Genomic DNA, 21,986 nt, shown 5'->3' with positions numbered 1-21,986 from the left:
ATAAGCCACCTCTATCTGGGCCTGCCACCCGGGCCGCGCTTTACCCAGTGGGCAGACTCATCCGTGGCTCTATTTCAGTCTGAGTCTCTCAATGCCTCCCCTTCTTAACTTCTGGGTTCTGGAGCGACAGGGGGTGCAGTCTCCCTCTAGGCCGCCATCTTGGATCCTCTTTCTTTCTTTCTTTCTTTCTTTCTTTCTTTCTTTCTTTCTTTCTTTCTCTCTTTTTGATACAGCATCTTGATAAGTTGCTTACGGCTTTACTCATTTTCTGGGACTGGCTTGCTGGCTTTGAACTTGCCATCCTCCTCCCTCAGCCTCATAAGATGCTAGGATTCCAGGTGTGCACCACCAAACCCAACTTTAACCTCTTAAAATGAAATATTCTTACTTCTATTACCTGAAAAACATTTTACTTAACACTATACAAACTTGTGAGTCCATACCTTGAATCAATTGTTCTTATGGTTGTGCAAATATCAATAACCTTATAATTTAGTATTATAATCTATTATATCTTTAAGCAATATGGTATAAATCATCAGTAACCTCTTCATATTACTATAGATCAAAATGCTTTTGTGTCTATAATTTCTTTTAAAGAAGTAGATTTTTGAAATTTCCATAGTTAACCCAAGTCCATCTACATTTTTGAGAGGAAGTAAAGAATTTTCTAACACAACTACCACACCAGTAAAACTATTCCAATTCAGACAATTGGTTGTTGTTTTAAAAAGTATCTTAAGAATTACAGTCAGCAGTAGGGTGTGGAGGTGCACTCCTGTAACCTCAGGGGCTTGGGAAGATGAGGCAGGAGGATATCAAGTTCAAAGTCAGTCTCAGTAACTTGGTGAGGTCTTAAGCAACTCAGCAAGAACCTGTCTATAAAAAAAAAAAAATTAAAAATAGGACTGGGGAAGTGGTTCAGTAGTTGATCCCCTCTGAGTTTAGTCCATGGTACAAAAATAAATAAATAAAAGTGTGTCACCACCAATGCTGAATGGTAACATGGAGCGAAAGGTGATACCTGGAGGAATAACTTGAGAGAGGAATTTGAGCTTCATAATGGAATCTCTTTGTGCAATAAAAGATTGGAAATTTTCAGATGCAGAAGGAAAAGAAAGGAAGTGGAGAAGAAGAGCAAGAAAGGAGTCTGTATAATGACTTAAACTGGAAGACGGTATAAGAAGCGTAGTGGGAATTTTGCTCAGTCACTCCAGGATTATGAAGGCTTGAGGTTACAATATAAACCTTACTTTTCTCTTACCATCAATAGCTATGATTTTCTCCAAAGTACATTCCTATACTAAATGATTCAGTTGAAAGAATGTTTTCTTGTCTTTGAAGGTGTGTTGTGTAAATAGGCCTTTGGAAAGTACAGATTATAGGTACGGCATTAAATAGTGTTTACTCGTTCAGATTATCATGTAATACATGTGAATCAAGTATGATGTGGTGTTTCAATTCAGGTACACATCAGGTCGTGACCAACTCATGGTAATTAGCTTATACATCTCCTATATTTCATCACTGTTTTTGGTACTGACATTCAAATTTCTCTCTCATAACAATTTTGAGATATTTAATACATGATATTAAAATAGCATAAAATTATATTAATTATATTTACCTTTCTGTGCCATAGAATACCAGAATCAATTCCTCCTATGAAGCAATGTCATTTATGCATTGATGAACTTCTTCACCTCCTTCCTTCTCATAAGCTCTCCAGACTGGTAATCACTGTTATACTCCCAATTGCTGCAGCCTGCAGGCCTGTTAATTCAGATAACCAGATGAGGGGTGAGGAAGGGATAAAGAAAAGATTAACAAACATATAAGGAGAGAAAAAGTTGGGGCCTGGTGGATCACTAAACCCTGGTAGGAGATAGTGACCAAGAGCCAGCTCAGCAGGTTTATTATGTAGATTTTATTATTAAAAAGATTACTGCAAAGATTTGGGCCTACTTTTTCTTCTATTAGGTGCTGAGTGTCTGGTATAATTCTTAGGTCCTTGATGCATTTTGAGTTGAGTTTTGTACAGGGTGAGAGATGGGGGTTTAATATTTTGCTGCATATGGATTTCCAGTTTTCCCAGTACCATTTGTTGAAAAGGCTATCATTTCTCCATTGTATGTTTTGGTACCATTGTGTAGTATGAGATAACTGTATTTATGTGGGTTTGTCTCTGTGTATTCTATTCTGTACTCTAGGTCTACCTGTCTATTTTGGTGCCCATAACATACCATTTTTGTTACTGTTGCTCTGAAGTATAGTTGAAGGTCTGGTGTTGTGATGCCTCCTGCTTCGCTCTTCCTGCTAAGAATTGTTTTTGCTGCTCTTTGTCCCTTATTCTTCCAAATGAATTTCATGATTGCTTTCTCTGTTTCTATGAGGTTACATCATTGGGATTTTATTGGAATTGCATTTAATCTGTAAATAGCACTTTTGGTAGTATGGTCATCTTAACAATATTAATTCTGCCAACCCAAGAACATGGGAGATCTTTCCATCTTCTAAGGTTTTCTTTAATTTCTTTCTTGAGTGTTCTGTAGTTTTCATTGTAGAGATTTCTCACCTCTTTTGTTAGATTTATTCACAAATATTTGTTGATTCACAAATATTTTATTTTCTTGGGGCTATTGTGAATGGGGTAGTTTTTCTAATTTCTTTTTCAGAGGATTCATCACGTGTGAATCCAAATGCATTAGATTTATGAGTGTTTATTTTACATCCTGCTACTTTGCTGTATTCATTTACTAGTTCTAGAAGTTTTCTGGTGGAATTTTTTGGATCTTCTAAATTTAGAGTCATGTTCTCAGCAAGTAGTGACAGTTTGTGTTCTTCTTTTCCTATGTGTAACCCTTCAATTTCTTTCATCTGTCAAATTGCTCTGGCTAGAGTTTCAAGGACAATGTAGAATAGAAGTGGTGAAAGAGAGCAACTCTATCTTGTTCCAGTTTTTAGAGGGAATGTTTCCAGTTTTTGTCCTTGTAGAATTACATTGAGATATGTTCCTACTATCCCTATCTTTTCTAGTGTTTTCAGTATGAAGAGGTACTGTATTTTATCAAATGCTTTTTCTGCATCTATTGAAATGATCTATTCTTAACTTTAAGTGTGTTGATGTGGTGTATTAGATTTATTGATTTCCAGATGTTGAACCAACCTTGCATCCCTGAGATGAAACCCACTTGATCATGGTGCACTATCTTTTTAATATGTTTTTGTATACAATTTTCCAGAATTCTGTTAAGAATTTTTGCATCTAGGACCAAACTTCCTGAACAAGATTCCCAAAACACAAGAAATCAAAGCAGAAATCAAAAACTGGTATAGATGAAAACTAAAAAGCTTTTTCTCAGCAAAGGAGCAAAACAATTAGTAATGTGAAGAGAAAGCCTACAAAGTGGGGGAAGATCTTTACCACATCCACTTCAGATAGAGCACTAATCTCCAGAATTTATGAAGAACTCAAAAACTTTACAGCAAGATTACAGAAAACCCAATCAATAAATGGGCTAAGGAAATGAGCAGACACTTCACAGAAGATTTACAAGCAATCAAAGATATATGAAAAAAATGTTCAGTATCTCTAGTAATAAGAGAAATGCAAATCAAAACTATCCTAAGATTTCACCTCACCCCAATTAGAATGACTATTATCAAGAATACCAGGAACAATAGGTGTTGGTGAGGATGTTGGGAAAAAGGTACACTCATACATTGCTTGTGGGGTTAAATTGGTGCAACCACTCTGGAAAACAGTATGGAGATTCCTTAGAAAATTTGGAATGGAACCACCATTTGACTCAGCTCTCCCACTCCGTGGCCTGTACGCAAAGGACTTAAAATCAGCATACTACAGGGATATAGTCACATCAATGTGTATAGCAGCTCTATTCACAATAGCCAGATTGTGGAACCTAGATGCCCTTCAATAGATGAATGGATAAAGAAACTGTGGTATATATAAACAATTAAATATTATTCAGCCATAAAGAAGAATAAAATTATGGCTTTTGCAGGTAAGTGGATGGAACTGTAGAATATCATGCTAAGGGAAAGAAGTCAATCCCCAAAAACCAGAGGCTGAATGCTTTCCCTGATAAGTGGATGATGATACATAAGTGAGATTGCATGGGTGGTAAGTGAAGAATGCAGGAAATTTGGATTACATAGAGGGAAATGAAAGATGGTGGAAAGAGACAGACATCAATACCCTATGAACATGTATGATCACATGAATGGTGTGAATCTATGGTGTGTACAACCATAGAAACAAAAAGTCATACCTCATTCGTGTAAAATGAGTCAAAATGCAATCTGTTAAAAAAAAAAAAGATGATAAAAAATAAATAGGTGTACACACACACATACAAAACAGACAAGAAAGAAAATTTTGTGACTTTTTGTAAGTGGTGCTCCACAGTTAGGAAGCAATGTTACAGATGTTTATTAAAGCCTCTATTAGATTTACCTGTTAGAAATTAAAATAGAAAAACCTGTCATATTTTTACATTATGATTTAAATTTAAAACAAGCCTACAGTTGGAAATGCCAGGTGTAAAACCTAACATCTAGGAAGAACATTGAAAGCAACTGTTTCAGGTGGCCACCTGTGCTGAAGACTAACAGATTTGTCCCCAACACCATCGTATCTTGTACATTTGTGATCTATGCACTTTTCTTTCCATTACTTTAGCATTAAAGAGGAGCCTGTTAATAAAATGGAGTGGAAAAGATAGTCAACCAAACTTGGACTTAAATGTGACACTTTTTTCCTTTTGACTTGACCAATTCTCTGAAGACTTTATAAATCTTGTAGGTTTTGTAGGCCTTCATAATTTACATTTTAAATGCAAATGTAGAAGAGACAGAGATCTATTTGAAACTAAAAAGCAAAGAGGTCTGTTGTTTTATAACAATTTTTTCTTCTGTAAAATTATTTTCTTAAGATGTGTTGTGATAGTGCATGTTTCTTCTGGAGACCCTGTTTCAGCAGTGATAACATTACAGATCCGGGTACTCATAATTCTAATTTTGCCCCCATTAGACCTCTCCACCTCCAATTCCTGTTTACTGTCAGGAGGACTCTGGTGAGGGAGGAAGAGTGTTGTTGGCGGAGAACTTGTTGTTAACTGTTTACAACTTTAACAGTGTTTTTAAGGTCAGAAACGTTGTCAGAAGTTCACCATTTGACACCTTCATGAGATGAGTGCAATCACATACTAATGACAACAAAGTGAAAGTCCTCACAGGGATTTTGTCAGAACCCTCAGATGCATACTTAGCATGGTGTTGTTTACCAAGTTCTCCCAGAAACTTGGGTACCAGGGGCAAACTTTGGTGACAAATTCTAAAAATCATGACAACTGTGTCCTCTTTAATTGAAGTATACTCTTAAGCAAAACAACATGCAGATCCCTTTCTTCAGATTCTAGCTGTCCCATGTTTTACATCAAGCTATAAAGTCACTCCTCATCTTCTTTTATCTGACACTCATCCTCAGGAGCATCCCAATTATCTGACAATTTGAAGAAGTTCCCCTGGGTCTAGTCCCTGTTCAGGAGCCAACTGCCATGACCTGCAAGGCCATTAATCCAGCTAACCAGAGGAGAGGCAGTAAGGGGATGAAGTAAGGACAAACGGACACACCAAGAGTGAAAAAGCTGAGTCTTGGTGGATCACTAAAACCTGGTAGGAGATAGGGACCAAGAGCAGCTCAGCACTTTATTATACAGGTCTTATTACTAACAGGAATTGTGAGGAAATTTCTTCAAAGCACTCAGAGTGAAGGACAAATTTCTGTGCAGCCGAAATACAATTATCTGCTTGCACCCATAATTCTCTACACCTTCAGCATCTGGTGTCTGAACCTGAGTTCAAGAACTGATAATTCCATGGCAGGCATGGAACCTCCTTTTGAACAGGGCTCCACCATAGCAATGGGGCATTCTTATCAGCAGCATGGTACTGAAAATGTCCAGAAGAGGCATCGCTTCTGTAGCTGGACAGTTCAAGGATCATAATTCAGTCACTACTCCTGACACAAAACCCCTGTGAAATCATATTTTTAGATTCCTCTTATGAGTGTTAGCATACACTGTTTATTATTGGTGTCTGACTTCTTTCACTTAACATAATGTCCCAGGACTGAACATATTGCCACAAATGATAGGATTTCAAGCTTTGTTATGGCTAAATAGTGTTTCCTCAAGTAACTACATTTTCTCTACCTATTCAATTATTGATGAGCATTTTAGTAGATTCCAAATCTTGGTAATTGTGACTTGGACTTCAATAAACAAAGGAGGACAGTTTGAATTCATAGGAATTCAAATTCAGTCCATGTTCTGATTTCTCTATGAATTCAAACTGTTGAATTCTTTTCAACAGTTTGGTTTACTTTTCCCTATATATGCAAAGGATAGTAGGATTTTTGGATTGCATGATAATTTCTTTTTAATTTCATGAGCATTTTAAACACTGTTTTCCACAAGGACGGAACTAATTTACATTACCATCAACACTGTATGGCAATAATCTTTCTCAACAGGTTCACCAGCAGTTGATAATTATGTTTGTCCTTTTGATAATAACTATTCCCACTAAGATGTGGTGGTATCTCATTGTGATTTGGATTTGGATTTTCCTAATAATTAATGGCATTGAGCATCTTTTCATGTGTCTATTGACCACTTATATTTCTTCTGAGAAATGTCTATGCAGATCTTTAGCCAACATTTTCATTGGGTTATTCATGTTTCTGCTCTTAATTGGTTGAGTTCCTATATATTCAGGATATTAACCCTTGCAGAAGAATATCTTGCAAATATTTTCCCCATTCTTTAGGTTGTTTTCTTCCTCTATGTATTGTTTCCTTTGCTCTACAGAGCTTTTTGGTTTAATGTAGTCTCATTGGTCAGGTATAGTTGTATTGCCTGTTCCTTTGGGGTCATGTCCAAAACAAATTTACCCATTACAATGTCCTGAAGTATCCGCCCTATGCATTTTTCTGATAATGGTGTGGTTTACCAAATGTAGACAACCTGAGGGAAAGCCTGAGGATTTCCAGAGAAAGAGGAATCAAACATAAAAGACAAGAAAATCTTATTGGAAATGTTAAAATTCCTCAACTTTTTTGAATTGTAAAAATTCTGATGTATGTCAATTAAAATCATATTTGCAGGATTATTAGTATAGTGGAGAAGCTATTAAACCTAGAGAGTCTTGGCATTTAAGCAAAGTATTGAGATATATGTTCATAGTCTTTCAAAACAACATAATTTCCTTAAAAAATATTGTGTCCCTCTAGCCAATGTTTAGGTTTAAATTTGTAAAGTGGAATTTACTATTCTTCTGAATTTGGAGACATTTCATGGCTTGTGTTATACTTAAGTTTGATGTTTGCTCCACCTGAGATTTTTATACTTGTGATGCTTTATGTACAGAGCATCCTTATATAATGGTATTAAGTCAGAGCTACTACTCTGCTACAGATATACTGTGAAGAACCTCTATGAATTCCTTTTCAAGTCTTCCTGAACTATCACAAGTATGCTCAGAAAGTACCTCACTTCATGAAAGTATGTTATATCTCCTATCTCCTCTAGTCCTCCAAAACACTAGGACTCACACAGGATATGCCATAGAACCTTCTGGGCGCCAGGCACAACCTCAAAGATCAGGGGACTTAATGGTATAATATCCCCTTGACCAATAGGGAAATCAGAGCTGACCAACTACTTTCTTATCTTGCTTCATTAAATATTTGTGATTGGCAGGTGTACCTGCTTGGGTCGATGGAATTGAATTCATCACATCTGAATGAAAAGTTTGACAAATATGTGAGTGTGTACCTGTGCTTGTGCATGCATGCAGGATCTTTGAATTAAATGATTTTTTGTTTATTCTTTATTTAAGCAAGGCTCTGTGTATGGTGTTTTTGTGGCAAAAGTTTTATAGCTAAACAATATAGAAAGTGTAGCTGTATTTAAACATTCATGAGCTAAAATATTGATCACTAGTTGATAAGATAGCTACCAAATTTTAGGATGTCTAGTTTCATAAAGCATGCCAAAAGAGATGTTCTGGGGAGAATAATATTCCCATCCAGAAAGTCCATGTTCTGATTTCCCGAAACTTTGAACATGTAACCTTGAATGGAAAAAGAAATTTGATGATGTGATTACACTAAGGATCTTGAGATTGGGAGGGTTCTCATGGATCACCTACCTGGATCAATCATAAAAAGACCATGAAGGTCAGAGGACCTGTGACCACAGAAATGGCAATAAAATAGCTGGTTGGAAGTAGAGCACAGGTCAAAGGGAAACCTCAAGAAGCCGAAAACCATGGAAACAATCCCCTTGAATTTTCTGCAGGAAGAGACTTCTATAAACTAGAAACACACATGCAAAATAAATAAATAAAAATGTCCACAGCTAAAACCATTAAGCTATTTCTACTGTTGTCCCTTGAGACCAGAAATAGCCATTAGTTGTGTATATTTTTTTCTTTCACTTCTTCTCCTTTAAGATTAGATTTAGATGATGACTCATTGATCTGAGTCTCAGAGCTCCTAGATTTTGTTTATTTTTAATTACCCCCAAATTCTCATAAATGCAGTTTTTTTCCAGATACTACATTTACATCAGGTTTCTGGTTCTTTCTCCTTCACTCCATTGTATATTTGTAGCATTTTGCTCATACAGAGATTTGACCCATGGCCATATTAACCTCTTTTGTTGTTGTTCAGGGGAGCTCTTGAGAATATGTGACACTTGCAGAACAATAGGACAATGTCTTCTATGAGGGAGGGTATAATTTTATTTCACTCCCAATTACATTAAATGAAAGTACTAAAAGAAGTGATACTGAGTGTTATGGCTTCAACGAAAAGAAAATCAACTTTAAACAATAACGTTAGCAAGAGGTAGAAAAATTGGTCATACATTTTTTTGGGTGAATGACAGAATTTTGCTTTTTGTACCATGCACCCAATGAGAGAGATGAAAGAAGATGCTTTCTTATAAGCATTACAAGTCAATGCTTATGTTGACTTGTTTTGGTTTATTTTTCTATGTGTTCTTTCCCATGTACTAAATACATTTTGTTTAGTATGTATCTTTTGCTAAAAATTTACTTTTTCTTTGATACACATTTATTACTAAAAACAAGATAAAATGATGCCCCAAAAGTTGAGAACTCGATGAAGTAACTGCTGCAAAAATAAAATATATCATCTTTAGTAATTCAACAAAGATGTCAGTGGCAAAGAGGGTAATCTCAGATTGGACCCTTTTCCAAGAAATTATTTTCACAGACCTTCTAGTCCCCTGTTATAAGCCTTTTGCTTATAACAGGAATCTTAAGAACTTACTTAGAAATCTTAAGAACTCTTTGTATCTCCCATTTTAATTTAATATGTCCTTCTTTTATAATTATTATCTAGTTTTTTTTGTTTGTCTTTGTTTTTGTTTTGAGGAAAAGGAAAAAGAAGTTTTATTGCTTTGCTAGCAAAGGAGAAGCACAGTGGACTTCTGTTCCAGAGACTGTGATTGTGATTCTCCTATAATTATTATCTATTACATGCATTATATTATCTAGTTTTGGTAATTAAAGTTGGAATGAGGACAATTTAAATTTGTCCTACTGAAATAAATGGAGGTTCTAATCACTTACTGCCATTTTGGAAAAGAGAAGAGATTTCAGGAGGAAACAAAAACCAGTAAGATAGTTGTAGTTTTAAATTTACATTGGTTTGAACTATTTGCATGGACTATGCAGGAATCCCTTCAAAACGTCTTTTACATCTTTATTCCTTAGACTATAAATTACAGGGTTTAGCGTAGGTATCACTAGGGTGTAGAAAACTGAAGCCATTTTGTCCGTGCTTAATGAGTGGTTGGTCCTTGGTTGCAAATACATGAAAAGGAGCGTCCCATAGAACACAATGACGGCCACCATGTGGGAAGCACAGGTGGAAAAGGCTGTTTGTCGTCCCTCAGAGGAACGTATTCTCAAAATGGCAAGGACAATGTTGAAGTAGGATATGAGAACAATAATCATGGAGAAAAACAAATTTGTCCCTGAAAAGATAAACACCACTGTTTCTGGTATGTAGGTATCAGAGCAGGACAGGGCTAACAAAGGGACGTTGTCACAGTAAAAATGGTTGATTTTGTTGGACGAGCAGTAAGACACAGAGAACACACAAGGCGTAACCACAATTGCTGTACAAAAGCCATAGAGGTAGGTGAGGGACACCAGCAGAAGGCAGATCCTGCGAGATACCACCACCATGTAGAGCAGGGGGTTGCAAATGGCCACATAGCGGTCATAGGCCATCACCGCCAGCATGAAGATCTCAGCTACAATGAAAACCAGGAATCCTCCCAGTTGGGTGGCGCATTCATAGTAGGAGGTGGTTTTCTTACTTACTAAGAAGTTGACCAGCATTTTAGGGGCAATGACAGTACAGTTGCCAAGACTGATGACAGCCAGATGTCGGAGGAAAGAGTACATGGGGGTCTGAAGCTGAGAGTTGACACTGGTGAGGGTGATGATGCCCAGGTTCCCTGTCACAGTCAATCCATAGATGAGCAGGAAGAGCAGGAATGGGGGATCTGCAGCTCTGGGCGGTCTGAGACTCCCATGAGAACAAACTCAGTCACGTGGGTGAGATTCCCAGAAACCATTTATATTGTTGTGTTTGTCTTTTAATGAGGAAAATGGAAAGATATCAAAGTCACTTTCTCTGTTATGTGCTATGTTTTTAAGTGCATCATTTAAAATCAGTTTATTTTGATTGACAAACCTTTAAAATGTTTCAATACTTAATTGCTTTTCTCCCCTTCTTTTCACAAATCATGGAAACAGAAACCCACCAGAGATAATTGAGTTTCTTAGATATGTTTGGATAATAAATTTATTTGTTCATTGTGTGTATGTGTGTGTGTATGTGTATATATATATATATATATGTATATATATATATATATATGTATATGTATATATATATACACACACACCAGGGATTGAGCCCAGGGGTGCTTAAGCACCAAAATACATATATATATCTATAATATATATATATATATATAATTTTTTTTTTTTAATTTGCAGGCAGCATCTCTCTAAGATGCATAGGGCTTCGCTGAGTTGATTTGAAATTGCAATTCTCCTGCCTCAGTCTCCTGAGTCGCTGGGATTATTATAATGCAAATATAAGTTATATAGGCACCAAACTTGATGAATATACATGTGTGTGTGTATATGTATGCCCACACCTATGTGTTTTCCCAGAGTGCTCTTTAAGAAATCAATGAACAGGTGTTACTTCCAGTTACCTTTCCTTGGCTTCTACAGGTGTCCTTTTCAGGCTATTTTCATCAGCAGTCAACCTGGAGAATTTCAATATTTTCCTTTCTCCTTATAAATTGCAGCATCACTTTTTTTCAGCTTCCTGCAAACAGGCCTGAACCTCAATAGTTCTTTTTTTTACAAAAAGTTTTATTCTATTACTTCTAAAGTATCAAGCCCTTTTCAATATATTGGAGGAGAAGGTGTTTCACATGAGAACTGCTCCACTATGCACAGAGCACTGTTAACTGAAATTGCACACATAACAAAGTCCATAATCTGAGTTGTCTCCTAACATTCTTTAACCTTTCCCTCCTCCTCACTTCCTTCTCTCTATTTTCAGCCCTGTGGACAACTTCAGGCATTTGTAATGCTCAGAAATATTTGAATAAATTCACATCCAGAAGTCACTTACAGAGCACAAACTTTCCTATGAATTTCAACACAAAATTTGCAAAACACGCTGATTTTACTAACTATTTGGTCATACGCTGACAATCTCTTTAACATCTAAAGACTAAATATTTAAAAATTGTTACTCACTTTTCCATTATATACACTATATACACAGCAAATCAAAATGCATAAAGCATATAGAAACCTGATGTCTGAAAATGTCCAAGTACGGACACACTAACAAATTACCTTTTGCAACTGCCTCCCTCCCACCTCCTCCACATCACTGAACAAGTACAACAGTACTGTACTGCTCACAGAGGTGGTTCAATTATTCCATTCCCCAAAGACCATATCTCATATGAATTTTAGCAAAAAGATATTTACAAGTGATACTTTACTAACTCTAATGTCCTTACCTATTGCTAATTCCTTCCTCTACTGAAATATGACTGATGGCAAATACACGGTTGCTTTACAGTAGTGGTGAGTACACCTGCTGAAATAGTTCCTATAGGACAGCACCGGTTTTCTCATTTTTTCCCCGCCCCTCCAGTCTTATTTGACTTAGCATTTGTGCTTGAGTTAGTTTAATTTTCTGTATTCTTTTCAAATTACTCATTAGTACAAATATTTCATAGGTCTAGTACTACATACAATAAAGTCTTAGTAACAAAAAGTTTCAAAATATATAAGCAACGTTAGTCATCTTAATGTCCTATTTTATTTCCAAATGTGACAAAATATGAACTAGAAATTATAATATGAATTATTAATTAACTTCTCAGATAATTTTAAAAATTATAGCACATTGCTTTCTACCACAGAATGATTTCTTTTTTCACTGAGAATCAAACTCAGGACTTTATTCATGTTACATGAGTACTCTACCACTGAGCTATATCCCAAGTTCATGGAATTTGTTATAAACTTATTTAGACATGTATTGTATTTGGGATAAATACTGAATGACCTCATGTCTCCCAGTGCCCACTGTGAACACAGAGATTGATTATTGGCACCAGGGAATATTTCCATCTTAATTTTCTATCATGAGCAAAGCACAGATTCAAAAGAGGAAAGTTTATTTGTTCCTCTGCATACTCAAGCACTCTAATCTATCAATAGAGAATTTAGACATAATTATTTAAGTTCTATCACCGTATGTGCCACTGAGCAATCTGTAGGCAGACAGTTGAGTCACTTGGAAAGAAAGTACACTGTTTCAGTCTAGAGTCTAATTTGAATGTCAACGTTTCAAAGTAGTTGGACCTTATATTTAGACTAAGTGATAAGTAAAATATTTGATGTAACCTACCTGTGCAGAGAGCGCTGGTGAAGCCCCCAAATCAAGGTTGCTTTGGAGCATGATGAAGACTTACGAGGGTCCGGTGTCCCTGAAGACCTTCCCCCTCAATTTTGTTTTCTACTGGGTTCAAATCCCTGGACATGAGAAATACATCTCTCAAATAAAGGCTTGATTCCAGAGGGAAAGCAACAAATAGAATGCTCATTAGTCAGGTAGGAATGAAAGATGAAGATCATGGCTTCCCTTAAGCAATCAAACTGGGTAACAAAAGGCGCAGTAATGACATCAATTTCTTTCTCCTTCTCTTGAACTGTACCCCTGCACCCTGTGTTAACTGGGAAGTGCTGCTGCTGGTCCTGGGATTAATAAAATTCAACAGTTAGAAAGCACAGAACTGTGGCACTAATGATCATATGTGAATATAGGAAGTAGAACTGAATATAAGCCGCCATTTTTATTTCAAGAGTAACTCCCCCATGAAGGTAAACTTGAAAACTAGATGATATGCAAAATGAATTCAAAATGTTAATTATTTTAAATAGACCCAATACCAATTTTATTGAAATTTTTAAGATACCCCTCATATACCTGGTCTCATTTCTAGTTTTTAATTAAATAATTAGGATGGAAAAATATTTTTTTTTCCAAGTTAGCAATGTTCCCTCAAAGCATGTTATCTGTTGTAATTTAAATCCTTACAACATTTTTATGTTTCTTATTGTGTGAAATTTTTTATACTATGAACAAAATAAGTGAAAAAGTCATGTCGGTTCACCTATTATCAGTCTCTAAAAAAATACTCAGTAAAGAGATATTCAAAATATTTTTGTTGACTAACTGATGCAATACATAATGGAGTAAAGGAATAAATAAAATATCTATTCTAAAATTCTGCTCCAATATGCATGTTTTATTCCCCATAGGATAACAAAAATGTAAATGTGTTTTTAACTTTCCATAAACAGTATTCATTTTCATGTCATTATCTATATTATTTACTCCTTTTGGGTAGAAAAAGAGTGGTCTCTCTTCTTCTTGGTATTTTTTAAAAATATATATATGTGTGTGTGAGTGTGTGTGTATACACATATACATATACATATATATGTATATATATATATTAACTCAGAATCTCAAAAAGAAATCATATGCTATCATGTGTACTTCCTCACTATTCAAAATGTCCAAGATGTAGATAAAACCTAAAGTCCATAGATGGATGACTAGATGCAGAAAATGTGACATGTTCAGAAATGAAATATTACTTAGCTTTAAAAGATAAAGGTAACTTGCAATATTTCACAATGTGGATGGATAAACCATGAAGACATCATCTTAGTGAAATAAGCTGGTCACAAAAGGACCAAATTACACCATTCCACTTTTATAAGTATCTGAAACAGTCATTCTCATAAAATCAGTAACTAAAATGGTGGTGTCTAGGGACTAGGGAAAGGAGATACATATCAAAAGGTACAAAGATTTTTGTTTTTTGTGGGGGAGCGGACCAGTGGTTGAAACTCAGGGACCCTAGACCACTGAGCCACATCTCCAGTCCTATTTTGTATTTTATTTAGAAACAGGATCTCACTGAGTTCCTTAGTGTCTTGCTTTTGCTGAGACTGACTTTGAACTCGAGATCCTCCTGCCTCAGGCTCCCAAATCACTGGGATTGCAAGTGTGCACTGCCGTGTCTGGCTAGGTACAAAGTTTTAGTTGTGGAAAATTAATAAGTTGTGGAGACCTAGTGTCCAATATTGTGCATACAATTAATATTCTATTGTACACTTAAAAGTTTAAGGGTGTATATTGCATGATAATTTTTTCACTACAATAAAATAAAAATTTTAGAAAAGTAGTGAATAGTTATAAGTAGTATTAGAAATAAGTATGTATGACTATTTAAACTAAAATATTCAAAGTAAAAGATGCCATGCAAAATAAGCTAAAATTTAGTATGACTTCATTTTTATGAACTACCTAAAAAATACAAATCCACACCAACGAAACAAATTTTGTAGTACCCAGGGCACAGAAAGGAGGAAAATTTGGAGAAAAATTAGTGGATATCTAGGAGTGATGATAATGTTGTAAAACTGTAGAGAAGTGTTGATTGAACAAACTATGGATATGATAATTGCTGCTAAATGGTTGTATTTAAGATAGTTAATAATATATTATGTGAATATTATCTCAATTTAAAAAGTGAATTTAGAAAAGTTCAATAATCAGATTACAGATCAATTTGTTCTGTGCTTTTAAAATGAAGTTTATTATTGAACTGTAACACTTGTATACATGCCTAAATAAATTTTGTTATTCTATATAATAGAATAGATTTTCATTTAGTTTATGATGTCTTTTGGCTTGTGGAAGATTTGCATTTCTCTGTCAAATATTAACATTGCTAAATGTTTTCCTAAATTAAACCATACTTGATCTTCATAATGAATTTTAAATAGAAATAAAATTGAGTACATATTCACATTAGTGTTTGATTTGCTATAATCATTAAAATTACATTTTATGAAATTGAAACTTAACACACTATTTCTTCTTCCTTTTAATACTGGCCCTGACCCTTACAAGTTATTAGCATTACCTGAGGAAAGTTCCAACTGCAATGTGTCATTTATGTGGAGGTTGTCATTGGCAACTTTACATTTATGTACTCATTAAAATTACATAGTATGGCCAGGCACACATGCCTGTAATCCCAGCAACTCCAGAGACTGAGGCAGGAGGATTAAGTTCTAGGTCTGTCTCAGCAAGAGTCTTAGCTAAAATATCAGGAACTTAGTGAGACCCCTTATCCCAAAATAAAAAATAAGTTGAGTGTCCCTCTGTTCAAGCCCTAGCAAAAAAAAAAAAAAAAAAAAACAAAAAAAAAAAATAGAATATGATTTTGCACATTTTAAGTTAATTTTTAAAACACTGAATGTCTGTCTAGTAGTGAAAATTTATTTCTTCTCTCAGATATGTATTTTGAACTTTTCCAAGTCATTCTATTTGGATATTAATTGTTCCTGGTTTTGCTGGATCTAGAAATACATTACATGTCTGCAAATTGTCTAACAATTTTGCACTCCCACTAGGAGAGTGGGAACGCTTTCCTTAATCCATCTCCCATCATTCTTTGGTTTTCCTTACTGTATACTTTTGTCAATTTTATGAGTTTGTAAAAGTATTTTATGTGCATTTATATTTTCACATTATTACTAAACTATATGCATAAGTCATAAGATACTATCATTTTGTGATTTTTCTGTGCATATACATTGTTTCTATGGATCTTAGGTCTATTGTTTATTAATCCAACAAATGAGCAATGGTACCTATTTTCCCTAGTCCATAGCTTCCTCTATCATTATATTTGCTATTATTTTTGTGCAAACTTCAGAAACTTTAAATTGCAAAATGTATCAATCTTTGTGATTTTCATTTGTGTTTAAGGATCTTTTCCATGCTCTGAATGATACACACACACACACACACAAGAGAGAGAGAAAAAAGGGAGAGAGAAAGAGAGAAGCACAATTTGTTTGTCCTTGTTTGCATGTCCTGCATAAGCATGGATAACATGTATCAGTAACCATGATTTAATTCTGACATTTGAAGAGGGAACTGTGTGAGATGTTCTGAATAGGAACCGGCCAAACAAAAGCAGAGACACTGTGGAAGAAATTGATGATAAGAAATATTCTGTTTATGTATTTTTTCATGTATTAGTTGAACATAATAACATTTTATGGATATCCTTGATAAAATTGTTTCATAAGGGAATTTTCCTGTTCATATTAAAGAATAATGTTTCCCCTTCAGGAAGAAAGTAGAATTAAAAAAAAATAAAAATGATAAATGAAAAAGAAGGAAATGAGAGAGAATACTAACAGTCTTAGAAACTTTCATTTCAACATTAGGTGGTCAAGGGCTAGGGAGATAGTTCAGCTGGTAGAGTGCTTCCCTTGCAAGCACAAGACCCTGAGTTCAATCCCCAGTACCGCAAAAAAAAAAAAAAAAAATTAGTTGGTCAAAGTTTATGTACACTGGAACTTATAAAAAATTTCCACATCTATTGAAATGTGATAGACATGCATTCTTTTTTAGTCTCTTATTAAGGTGAATGACATTATGATATTTGAATGTTAAAGCAATATAAATTTGCTTAAATATGATTTTTTACTGTTTTTACACATCACTAAATATGTCAGCTAACATTTTATTTGAAATTTTTGCACATATTATTTCTTCATTGACCTTTGATAGTCAAGGAATATGCCTCCAAAAGTTTGAAAATACAACATTTCTTAAGGATTCTGGAAGAATCTGTAGAAATAGTTATTCCTTTCCTCCTTAGCAATTAATAGAACTCACCATTCAGGCCAACTGGACCTAATCTTAAGGTGGTGGTAAAGTTATTTTCAGTATAAATTTCCATTTCGAGAGTCTTAATTAATTTTTTCTCATTTATATCTTGGTATCCATATAAATGAAAAACACAATACACTGCTTTTTTATTATTTTAACTTCAAGTACAGATTGCTTTTATAAAGACATTCTAAATATCATGACAATTTTTGTATACTTCTTATTCTAAACTGCATTGAGCTTCCTGAATCATTATTGTACAAATGGTTGAACATTGTTGACACAAACTACCTTAGTAAAGGTTTTACCAGATTACAATTCCTGATTTTTAAAACTATATTTAATGGAAAAATATGTAACTGTCTGATATATCTTATACATCTACTTACCAATGAAAAACAGAGTAACTTTCAGAATGAATAAAATATTTTACCAAAATGTAAACCTCAATACATTTTGTTCTGTTTTCAATTTATCATTTGAGGGATTATGAAAAGTTACACTAAGGTCTGGGGATTCAATTCAGTGATAGAGTGCTTGCCAAGCATTCAAGAAGACCTGGGTTTGACCCCCAGTACAGAAAAAAAAAACAAAAAACAAAAAACAAAGTCACACAAAAGTCACACAAAATTTGTAATAAAAGTGAAATAATGTTTTAAATTAATTTGGAGTGTTTTTTCAAGCATAGCTATTAGAAATATGTATCTTTCTCATACATTTTATTCACTGAATTAATTTTGGAAACATAACATAATTTAAAATACAGTGAACATGAATTTGAGGAAACAATCAGTCCATACGTAGCATAAAGTGCCATGAAAACAAATCAATGAAAATAATGAAAAAGTGTTCCAGATTTTAGAGAGGTTTACAATGAATTAGGTCCTGAAAATGACCAGTACTACTATCAATACAGAGCATAATACACTCTTATTAGAAGTAATTAGGTGGGTAGGGAAAAATAGAGGTACTTTGGATTAGGCTGGGGGAGTGAAGGAAGGTGAGGGGGCATAGGATTAGAAAGGATAGTAGAATGAACCAGACATTATCACCCAGTGCACATATATGATTACATGACCTGTGTGATTCTACATCATGTACCACCAGAAGAATGAGAAGGTATACTCCATTTATTTTTGAACTGTCAAAATGCATTCTACTGTCATGTATAACTAATTAGAACAAAGGGAAAAAAAGAAAAAAAAAAGCAATAAAGCATAGAGCAAATTGTAGGATTACCTGTTTGATTTTTCCCAGGCAGAAAATCAAATCAACTCAAAGAATGGATCCTAAGTGACATATGGATCAAATGTGAGGAATGTCAGTCACAAGAAACAGCAGCAGACTTACTTTGTCATGAGAGTAATCATATAATGAAAGAAAAATACAAGTAAAGTGTGACTTTTCAACAAAAATTTTTCTTTTACTTTACAGAGGTAAGGAAGAGTAACTAGGCATTAGAAATTATTTGCCATCAGAAATCAGTATCAACTCAGTAAGAAAAGTCAAAGGGCAAAAGTCTGGAAACTTCTTTGTCAGAACTCAAGAAATCTCTCTCAATGTGAGTATTCACTCACATATACACATGCACTGAAATAGAATTAGATGTTGTACTGAAGTCATGAGCTATTGATATTCAAATACAAATCATTAAAAAGACTGTGTTAGATTTAGACAAAAGTAAAGAAACTGTCAAGAAAAGAGTAAGACCCTAAGATGCCCCTGTGGATTATGGAATTTGAGCACATTCATATGACTGATTTCAACAAATAACCATGTTATGCTGAACCTCCCAATTCTACAACCAACCCTGATTTTAACATAATCCATAGAAATGTATGAAGCACTGTATAGAGGGGAAAAAAGGGGAGAGGAGTGGGGGGGAAGGGAAAAATGGCAGAATGAATCAAACAACATTGCCCTGTGTAAATTTATGATTACACGAATGGTATGCCTTTACTCCATGTACAGAGAATCAAAATGTATCCCATTTGTTTACAATAAAAAAAAAGGAAAAAAAAAGAAAGAAATGTATGAAGCATAAAACACATGGAATGTGCTTACCCCCCCCAAAAAAAGAAAAGCCAAATACACATGGAGATGCTGCAAATTTTACTGTAATAGTTGAGAATGTTGCAGAAAGCACTAAGCTGCCCAGCAGTGCCTACTCTTCTTCCTCACTCCCATTCAGCAAACAACTCTGTAAATGCCCTTTTTGTCTTTAAATCTGAAGACCATACTATGGTACATTTTTTCAAGCATCACATTCAACCCTATGTACATGTATGATTATGCAAATGGTATGAATCTACATCATGTACAACCATAGAAAAGAAATGATGTACCCCATTTGTGTACAATGAATCAAAATGCCCTTTTTGTCTTAAAATCTGAAGACCATACTATGGTACATTTTTTCAAGCATCACACTCTTCTTCTTCACTCCTATTCAGCAAACAACTCTGTAAATGCCCTTTTTGTCTTTAAATCTGAAGACCATACTATGGTACATTTTTTCAAGCATCACATTCAACCCTATGTACACGTATGATTATGCAAATGGTATGAATCTACATCATGTACAACCATAGAAACGAAATGATGTACCCCATTTGTGTACAATGAATCAAAATGCCTGTCTATAAAAATAAATAAATAAATAAATAAAATTATTAAAAATATAAGTCATAAAATGTAACAGCATGTAATTCTATGATAAAACTAGAATAAAAATATGGGTACTACAAGAAAAAGAAAATTAAAAAACTTCCAACTGGTAAAAGAAAAAAAAAAAAAAAGATTCAGTTTTTGTCCCCAAAGAAAAATCTTTTAAATATTTTGTTTCACTGATTTTTATGGCATTCTGATGTCTGACTATTACTGAGACAGCCAGTGTTTTAATATGTTGAACTCATTTGTACTTGCTACAGATTCTAGAGGAAACAACATGTTAACATTCAAATCTTATTTGATGGGTCATAAGGTTTATGAACTTTAATAAAAAAATATTAAGTATTTTTTTCCATGTCCTCTGAAGAGCATACTTTACATCTTTGTTTCTCAGGCTATAAATCAAGGGATTTAACATGGGGATGACCATAGTATAAAATATGGAAGCCACTTTATCAGTGTCCAAGAAGTGGTTGGACTTGGGCTGCACATACATAAATATCAAAGTCCCATAGAACACAGTGACCGCTGTCAGGTGGGATCCACAGGTGGAGAAAGCCTTGCGCCTGCCCTCAGCTGACTTCATCCTGAGAATGGCTTTGAGAATGAACAGATAGGACACCAGGACAATCAGAAGAGAGGAAATCAAATTAAAAGCTGCTAAAAACAGATTCATCACTTCAATCTCATGTGTGTTTGAGCAGAGCAAAGATAACAAGGGGAGACTGTCACAGTAGAAATGACTGATGACATTGTAGCCACAGAAGGGCAAAGTAAAAATCCTTGTGGTGATTAGAAGTGACACAATTGTGCAGTAGAGATAGGGGATTGCCACCAGAACCCAACATACCTTCTGTGACATGATGACAGTGTAGAGGAGAGGGTTACAGATGGCCACATAGCGATCAAAGGCCATTGCAGAGAGAATAAAAAGCTCACAAGCAATGAACACAAGAAAGCAAGCAAGCTGTGCAGCACAAAATAATAGGAGATTGTATTTTGATCCAGAACAAAATTTGCTAACATTTTGGGACCCACAGCTGTAGAATAACCCAGATCTGTAATAGCCAGGTGCCTCAAGAAAAAGTACATGGGTGTTTGCAGGCTGTGGTCCACCTTGGTGAGGATGATCATGCCCAAGTTTCCCACCAGTGTGCTCATGTAGATGATGAGGAAGAGCCCAAACAGTGGAGCCTGCAGCTCAGGGCGCGAAGTGATGCCCTTCAGAATGAACTCATGTACCACTGTGAGGTTGTATTTCTCCATCCAAGTTTATCACAAAACCTGTTCTGGACAGAGACATCATCAGAGTCAATAGATTTCAAATATTATCACCTGGGGACTTCTATTAAGCAAGGTTGATGTAAATAAGATAGATGGAAAGTTTTCCATTTAAAATTTTTGAAAATAAACTCACCTTCCTTAAAAGAGAAAGATAAATAGTGTTAGAGACAGAGGCGGATCAGTGATGCTATTTAGGGTTCTTTACTCACAATACTATTCACTGCTGAAGATAATTTGCCCCAGTTCGTTGGTGACAGGCTTTTGGCATCTAATCAGAGGCTAGTTAGGCCACTAAACATTCCACTTTATTCAATATCCACCCCCAAATTATCAATAGCTCCAAATGTAAAGATTTGAGAGAAAGAGAGAGAGAGAGAGAGAGAGAGAGAGAGAGACAATAACTGGAGATGATAGATAGCACATGTGATTATTATAAAAGAATAAACACAATAGTAACTTTGGGTGATAGGTATATCAGAAATTATAGCACTTCTCTAAGTTTTATATTTACCATTCATGTAATTTTAATTAAATAGTAACATTTATTAATCAAGTTCAGTAACATGGTACAAAAAACATATACCAATTCTGTAAT

At 34.8% G+C, this 21,986-nt stretch overlaps 2 pseudogenes; both read right to left on the bottom strand.

Moving 5' to 3' along the window:
* Positions 1–9,768: 9,768 nt before the first annotated feature.
* LOC124975069 (olfactory receptor 8J2-like) lies at positions 9,769–10,700 on the bottom strand (annotated as a pseudogene).
* Positions 10,701–20,387: 9,687 nt separating this feature from the next.
* LOC124975036 (olfactory receptor 8K3-like) lies at positions 20,388–21,373 on the bottom strand (annotated as a pseudogene).
* Between the last annotated feature and the right edge of the window lie 613 nt (positions 21,374–21,986).

Source organism: Sciurus carolinensis, unplaced genomic scaffold (genome assembly GCF_902686445.1).
Source record: "Sciurus carolinensis unplaced genomic scaffold, mSciCar1.2, whole genome shotgun sequence".
Taxonomy (NCBI): domain Eukaryota; kingdom Metazoa; phylum Chordata; class Mammalia; order Rodentia; family Sciuridae; genus Sciurus; species Sciurus carolinensis.
This window is presented reverse-complemented; position numbering and strand designations above follow the sequence as displayed.